The sequence below is a fragment of the Euleptes europaea genome, chromosome 12 (genome assembly GCF_029931775.1).
Source record: "Euleptes europaea isolate rEulEur1 chromosome 12, rEulEur1.hap1, whole genome shotgun sequence".
Classification (NCBI taxonomy): domain Eukaryota; kingdom Metazoa; phylum Chordata; class Lepidosauria; order Squamata; family Sphaerodactylidae; genus Euleptes; species Euleptes europaea.
In genome coordinates, this window is record NC_079323.1 from 61,328,721 (window position 1) to 61,335,498 (window position 6,778).

Sequence of the window (6,778 nt, forward strand, 5' to 3'; positions counted from 1 at the left end):
GCCACGTGGGATGGTGGCTGCAGTAAAAAAGAATTGAATGAGATTGCATGAAAAAGCTGATTGGATCCAACCCAAAGCCTTTTACCTCCTTTTCATGAAAGCAAATTTGCTTATCAATGGAATAAACTCATCTTGGCTACATTACTAGTTGCATTATATAAAATATTTTCAAACATCTCTATATCTTCTCATTTTCCTTTTATAAATGAATGCTGTTACTTATGAGTCTTTTTAATATAGCAGCTGCATAAATGAGCAAAAAGGGGCTGGTGGCTCGAAGAAGGCCAGAGAGCATATTAAAGCAGTTTTTGACTCTACTTATTAGAATTTCTAATTAAAATATCAGCTCATAATTTTAAATTAACATTCTCCCTGAGCCTTGTAAGTAGAATAAATACATATACTGAAACTGTACACTAGCAGTAATTAATCCATTTTCTATGTAAACTAATGTTTAGATTGAGACCTGATAATTAATGAATGTAATGCACACAATGCCTTAGGTTTTAGAATCAGCTTTACTGTTTATCAACATGATTGAGATGAATCTGTGAATCTGTAACATTATTTCCCAGATTCTTTTTCATTATTGAACTCTCACATCTCGTTTGGCCCCTGTGTCTGCATGTGCTGTTGACTAACACTGGGTGGATGCAAACTCTGGGCATCTTTCTCTGCCTATGTTCACAAGGTTTCCTGTTGTGTATGTGTGCGTATGGGGGCAAAACCTATTTTCCCATCCTTTCTCCAGTCTTGTAGGCCAAACTTCCAGCAAGTGCAAGCAAAGCATTTGGTTCTAATTATTTCAGATCAGGAGTGCTGCCTATCACGGGGTAGGGGGGAGTTAGGGGGGAGGGTCTAGTTACCAAGCTCAGAAATGCCTTTGCTGCTGTCTACCTCCAGACGCCTTCCTGCCAGTGGATACAATGAAAGAGATTGCATAGTAGGCAACGAACATGACTTGTGCTTATACAGAATTAAGAACGTTATCCTAAAGCCATTGGTCTTTTATGCAGGGACGTTTCCCTGTGGTCACCACTACCGATTGCTTCAGGGCTTCCTTTTGATTATGCATGCCTTTTCTGCTCATCAGAGGTCACTGTGCTCTCCCTGCGCATTTTGCCCACATTTTCCAGATGCTGTTTTAGCCAGAATCTGGAAAATGCGGGCAAACCGCGTAGGGAGAGTGAGGTAACCTCCGATGGGTGGAAAAGGCATGCATAATCAAAAGGAAGCAAAGCAGTCATCGGGGGGTGACCATGGGGAAACATCCCTGCATAACAGGCCATTGTGACTGGTAGAAATGCCAACTAGGACAATCCTGTTTTGCACAGTATCAGCTAACTGTTCTAGTTGGATGAAGCCCCTGACAGGCACATATCTGCTGAGATGCTCTCTCTCCTTTCTGCCACTTCTGTTGCCTGGTGTGTCAGACAAGGGGTTAATTTGCAGCAGAAGCGTAGAGACCAAGAGTGCGCGGAGCCGAAGAGCTGACACTCTGAGCGACAGAAAAGCATTCTGAGCTTGGCAACTAGATGGAGAAGAAGCTGTGAAGGACTCTGAGCTTGTGAACCTGTGTGGCAGGAAGCTGTGAGCAACTCTGTGAACCTAAGGGTTAAGTGTAGCCAAAGCTAGTGGACGCACAACCTGTGGAGTGACAAAGGGTCACAAAGGGGAATTAGACTCTGGGACAGAGCTATTCTGGTTGCAGGGTGGTGTGGAGGATTACTGCCACTGGTCTGGGGTAGTTCAGTGAGAACTGGAAGAGGGATTTTGGTAAATCCCCATACTTCTATAGTTTTCTAGGGAATAAGAGATTGAAAGTCTCTTCATCCCTGATAGCTAGGCTGGGACAGAGTCTGTGAAACTGAATCCGGGAGAGTTCTGAGGACCAGAACTAAGCTTGTAAACTAAGAACTGAAGGAATTTGACAAACCATCTAAGTTAAAGACAACTTGAGTAACATCTAAGCTAAATCTAAACTAAGCTCTCTCTCTGAAGGAATCTTTCGTATATATATCTATAGATATAGACACATATATAGACAGATAGATAGATAGATATAGATATAGATATATGGTTTTGTGCTTTCCCTCCAATTCAGCCTTTTCTTCAAAAATCCATCTTGTGAATACTGTTCATTAAATTTCCCTGTTTTGTTTGTTAATGTTAAGAAGCCTCATGTGTCAAATTTCTCTCTGAGATAAAATCTGATGGGAACTGGAGGAGGAGAAAAAATAATCTCACAATACACTCTAATGCTTTCCCTTAGCATACATAGTCAGGCCTAGAGAGTGGGTACCAGGAGTAAAGGGGGTGCATCGTATCTGGTGATCTGAAGCCTGATAGTGAGGCACAAGAATGCTGGTTAAATTGGAAAGTTTGCAGTTGTTATCAAATATCAGAAACTGTTGCAGTTGTGTTGGTTGTATTAGCTAAACCAGGGGTATTATTTTTCCCAGTCTTTGATCAGTGATTATTTTTCTGCACAGTCTTTTTGATGGTTTTGAAGTCTCAAAATAATCTCAAAGTCTCAGCATCATTTGTACCACTTCATCTAATTTCCCTCCATCTGATTTATCTCCAGACAAACATTGATTTTTTACATAGTAAAGACCTCCTTAGTTCCCTGACTGTTGAAAAGTCAAGGAGACAGCAGTACAGCATTTATTTTCCTTTGGTGAGAGAGTATTAGAGATTTATGGTGTAAAATGTTGTGATATTTATTTATGAATAAACCATAGCACTGTGAGCAAACAACACAACCACTAAGCCAGTATCAGTTTCTCCCACCAAATCTGCATCCCTATGGTGGCGAACCTTCAAAGATTTCCTTCCCTTCCTTCCTTAAGTGAGCTTTCCAGGGCTATCACGGTATCATTATCTTTGCTTGCATTTAACAATTACCTTAGGAATTCTGAAACTTTTAAAAAGTAGGACCCACTTCTGAAGTTACTGTATTTTTCAGGACCATTTTCATGGTAATATCATGGTACAGTCCCCTTTCCAACAAAACAGAATATTAAATCAGTTAACACTAAGTAAATTTATATTTCATTTTTCATGTTTGGTATATATATCATCACTGAGTAATAGACTATATTTGGTGGCCATTTTGCCCATTCTGCAGAGGTAAATTCAAATTGCCATCAAGCACCCCAGAATTGTCTTTCCCAGTTCCCCTCATTCCCAGTTCCCCTACCCTCACAACTGACCTGAGAGAGAATAGCAACTCACAGTTTGAGAACCATGGCTTTAATGTAGCCCCATGCCAAGAAAATCTATACCTGATAAATTTCTGCCCATCACGCAGCTGCAGAAGGTACGGAGCTCTGGCAGGAGAAAAATGGCAAGACTAAGCAGAATTGAAAAACCCCCCACAAGAACAAAAAATCTCTCATAATCTAGTCTTGGAATGTTTATCCATAAGCTTGTTCTAGCAACAATCGGCTTGTGATTCAGCATCAGCATTTGTGTCCAGTAGAGGAAAAGTCAGCAGCTTTTACAAAATTTCATTCTCAAGAGCATGAGGAAACCCTCATTGGTCTCAGCTGGCTATGCATTGCACTTTTTTGTATCCAGTGCAGGAAGCCGTCTGTAGGGAGTCCAATTCCATACCCTCCTACTGTACTTGCTTAAAGTGAACAGTACCTGTTATGCGCAGAGATTGCTAACACATACTACATATGTATAGGAGCTTGCTTGATTTCTATGTACATTGAAATGAGAATATGTTATAAATGTATTATTTGCCAAGCAGTCCAAAGATGCCATGAAAATAAGCATTCTCTCTCTCTCTCTTTTTTTTACAAGGTCCAAAGTACATTTATCACGCATGAGATACTGTTATTTTGCTTTTACTTTAGTATTTGGTTAACAAGATACAGGAGTTCAGAGTGGAAAAAAAATAACTTCCTGCATTATGTTCTGTTGTGGATACATACATAGTAAGGCTCCCTGGCTCCAGCATTTTGAACATAAGTTATCACTTGTAAATTTGAAGGTGGAAGACCTTTACTCTTCTTCTGTAGATCAATGTAAAAAGCATGTGGCCAAATTGATCTATGCTAGGGATAAGAGTTACACTCATTTTGATGCTCAGAGGACATGTTCTCCACTTGCCCTGGGCCTGTTATCTAAGGGTAATCTTAAGAACATAAGAAAGGCCCTGCTGGATCAGACCAAGGCCCATCAAGTCCAGCAGTCTGTTCACACAGTGGCCTGCCAGGTGCCAATCTTCCTTCCTATATGGATTCTCTGGTTAGTCCAAAGTTATGTAGAATCTTTATGCGTTCAAGATTAAATTGCCCTTTTTCAATGGTTTTGCTGGGCAGTATGCTAAAGATCCCTTTTTCAGACCGGCTGTGTCCCTGCCCTCTTCATATCCTTTTGCACTGTCCTTACGTATTCCAACTTAGGCTAAAAATATTATACGATGTTTTAACAAATGGTCCACATCTTCTTGAGCAACCCTCCATCAGTTCCTCTTAGAGGACTCTGACCCTCAGCATACTAATTTTGTTGTTCGTTTTCTGGAGGATGCAGAGAAGAGACGAAGGGAGGTGTTTTTAGAGATGGGTCTTATTTAAGTTTTATTGTTCAAGACCTTGGTCTAAGAACAGGGGGGAGAAACAAAGAAAGAACGCAGTAATGCAACAGATAAATTATATGATCAGAAAAGCCGCAGAGCATGCACTTCCTTGGATTCGACCATTTCAGAATGTGGCCGAGAATCTCCCCTTCCTCATTGCCATTCAAAAATATAATATCCCACACTTGATTTAGGTATGAACAGGTAGACATGTAAATACCCAAGGTTTTCTTTTACATGGGTTAGTTTGTCCCTATGTAAACAAAATATATATTCTGATATAATCTGATATAATCATTACAGTGCAGGATTTTAATCATGGACCACAAGAGGTCAAATCCCTTCTTAGCTATGAAACATCCTGGGTGACTTTAGGCCAATCACTTGCTCTCAGTCTAGGCTCCCTCACAGAGTTTTTGTGAGGATCAATGGGTTAATAATAATAATACCCCCCAGCTCTGCTATAAAAGGCCCCCTTGTATGGCCATTTGGCCTTTCTTCTTCAGCAGCAGACCCGCCCTCTCTCCCTGTAGTTTTAGGTATTGTTTAAGTTCATTCATCACAGCTTGGCAATTTTGGGCATTGGGCCAGATACAATTTGGGGAAGATGTGCCAGCTTGCCTGCCTTCCCCTTTTTGGGGATCCCCATAAGGGGTCTTGGGGTGGGGTCCTAACGCAAATGCCCTGCTCAGGGGCTGTCGTGTAGCTCCACTCCCAGGTGGCGAAGGAACCACTCAGAACCACTCCAGTACTAGTGGAACCATCGGTTTTGTCACTCCAGTTTGCCCCCCAACATTTAGGTTGGGGAACTTTCATCAGACAACAAGGATCCATGCCCTATGCCTCGCCAATGCTCCAGCTGCTATAATCAATAAAGCTGTGGCCTGTTTTGTTTCCCATATCTGTGTTATTGTATTTTATTTCTGTGTTATTGTATTTTATTTCTGGAGTCATTTCTGGGGTGAAACCTCTTATGCCCCTGTCACGGTCTCTGACATAATCATGGTATTTTGTGTACCTGTGCAGAATTAATTCCATGTAGAATTTGAACACAACATACAAACTGAACCACAAACAGCAGAGGTTTGTGTAATGAAAAGCCTGGCAACAGCTTGCAAAATGCAAATGTCCTTAGAACAGGCTGACTGAATTCTCTCAAGGTCTGAATTCTTTCAAGAGCTAACTAACTTACCCTGGTCTTGTCCTTGAAGGGAGAAGAACAGAGTCATTCTTCACTATCTGCCAGAAAGGTGTATCTGAAATTACCCTTCCTGATTCAGCTGCTCATATCTCAAGAGCAGAAAAGTCCTGCTATCCTCAAACCTTGAGAAGGTCTACTCAAAGACCTCAAGGCTATAAGTGCAGTAAGCTTCTTGCTTTCTATAACCTTGCTGAAGGCTATGTTTCCTACTGACCAGATGGTTACATGTTACAATGTGAGCAATAATTGTGTTTTATGATTTATATAGTTATATATTGTATTGTAGATTTCTAAATAGTCTCATTTAATGTGTATTGTACTGAAGATGAGAATGGTATGAAAATTGAGTATATGGAGTGATCATGGAGCTCAGAAATGATTGTTTATACTTTAAACAAAATAGACTGAAAGGAAAGGAAGCCCATATTTGGTCCTGGGGAGAAGCTAATAACCTGAACAGCTACAACTGTACATTATTGCACTGCTCATGTTATCTGAAAGTGGGGAGGAAGATATCCCTCCTGATGGTAAAATCAACACTCTTAATGAGTCTGAAACAGTATAAATACAGCCACCATAAGCCCAGAGAATCAGAACCTTCCAAAGGCTCTCAAGAAAAGGCTGACTGGTATGTATGGCTTAAATACATTACTCTAGACTTTAGACTTTATGAATTAGATACTTTGAACTTAATCAGAATAATTTGACTGTTATATTTTAGAAGTTGGATTTTGAAACTGAATAGTATGTAAGACTTGCTTGCTTTTACTTCATACATTGTAAATGCATACATTGTACTTTGACAAGAGTTTTTATAGAAGTGTTAAAGACTTGATAATCTGCATTTACACATATTTTATTAGAAGTATATCAATAAAAAGACTTGCTTTTTAAAAGCAGATAAAGTTGTTGAGTCCTGCTTACTCAATGACTGGGTGAATAAGATAACTTCACTTCTCAGTAAGTGATACATTCTAAGAGCCTGT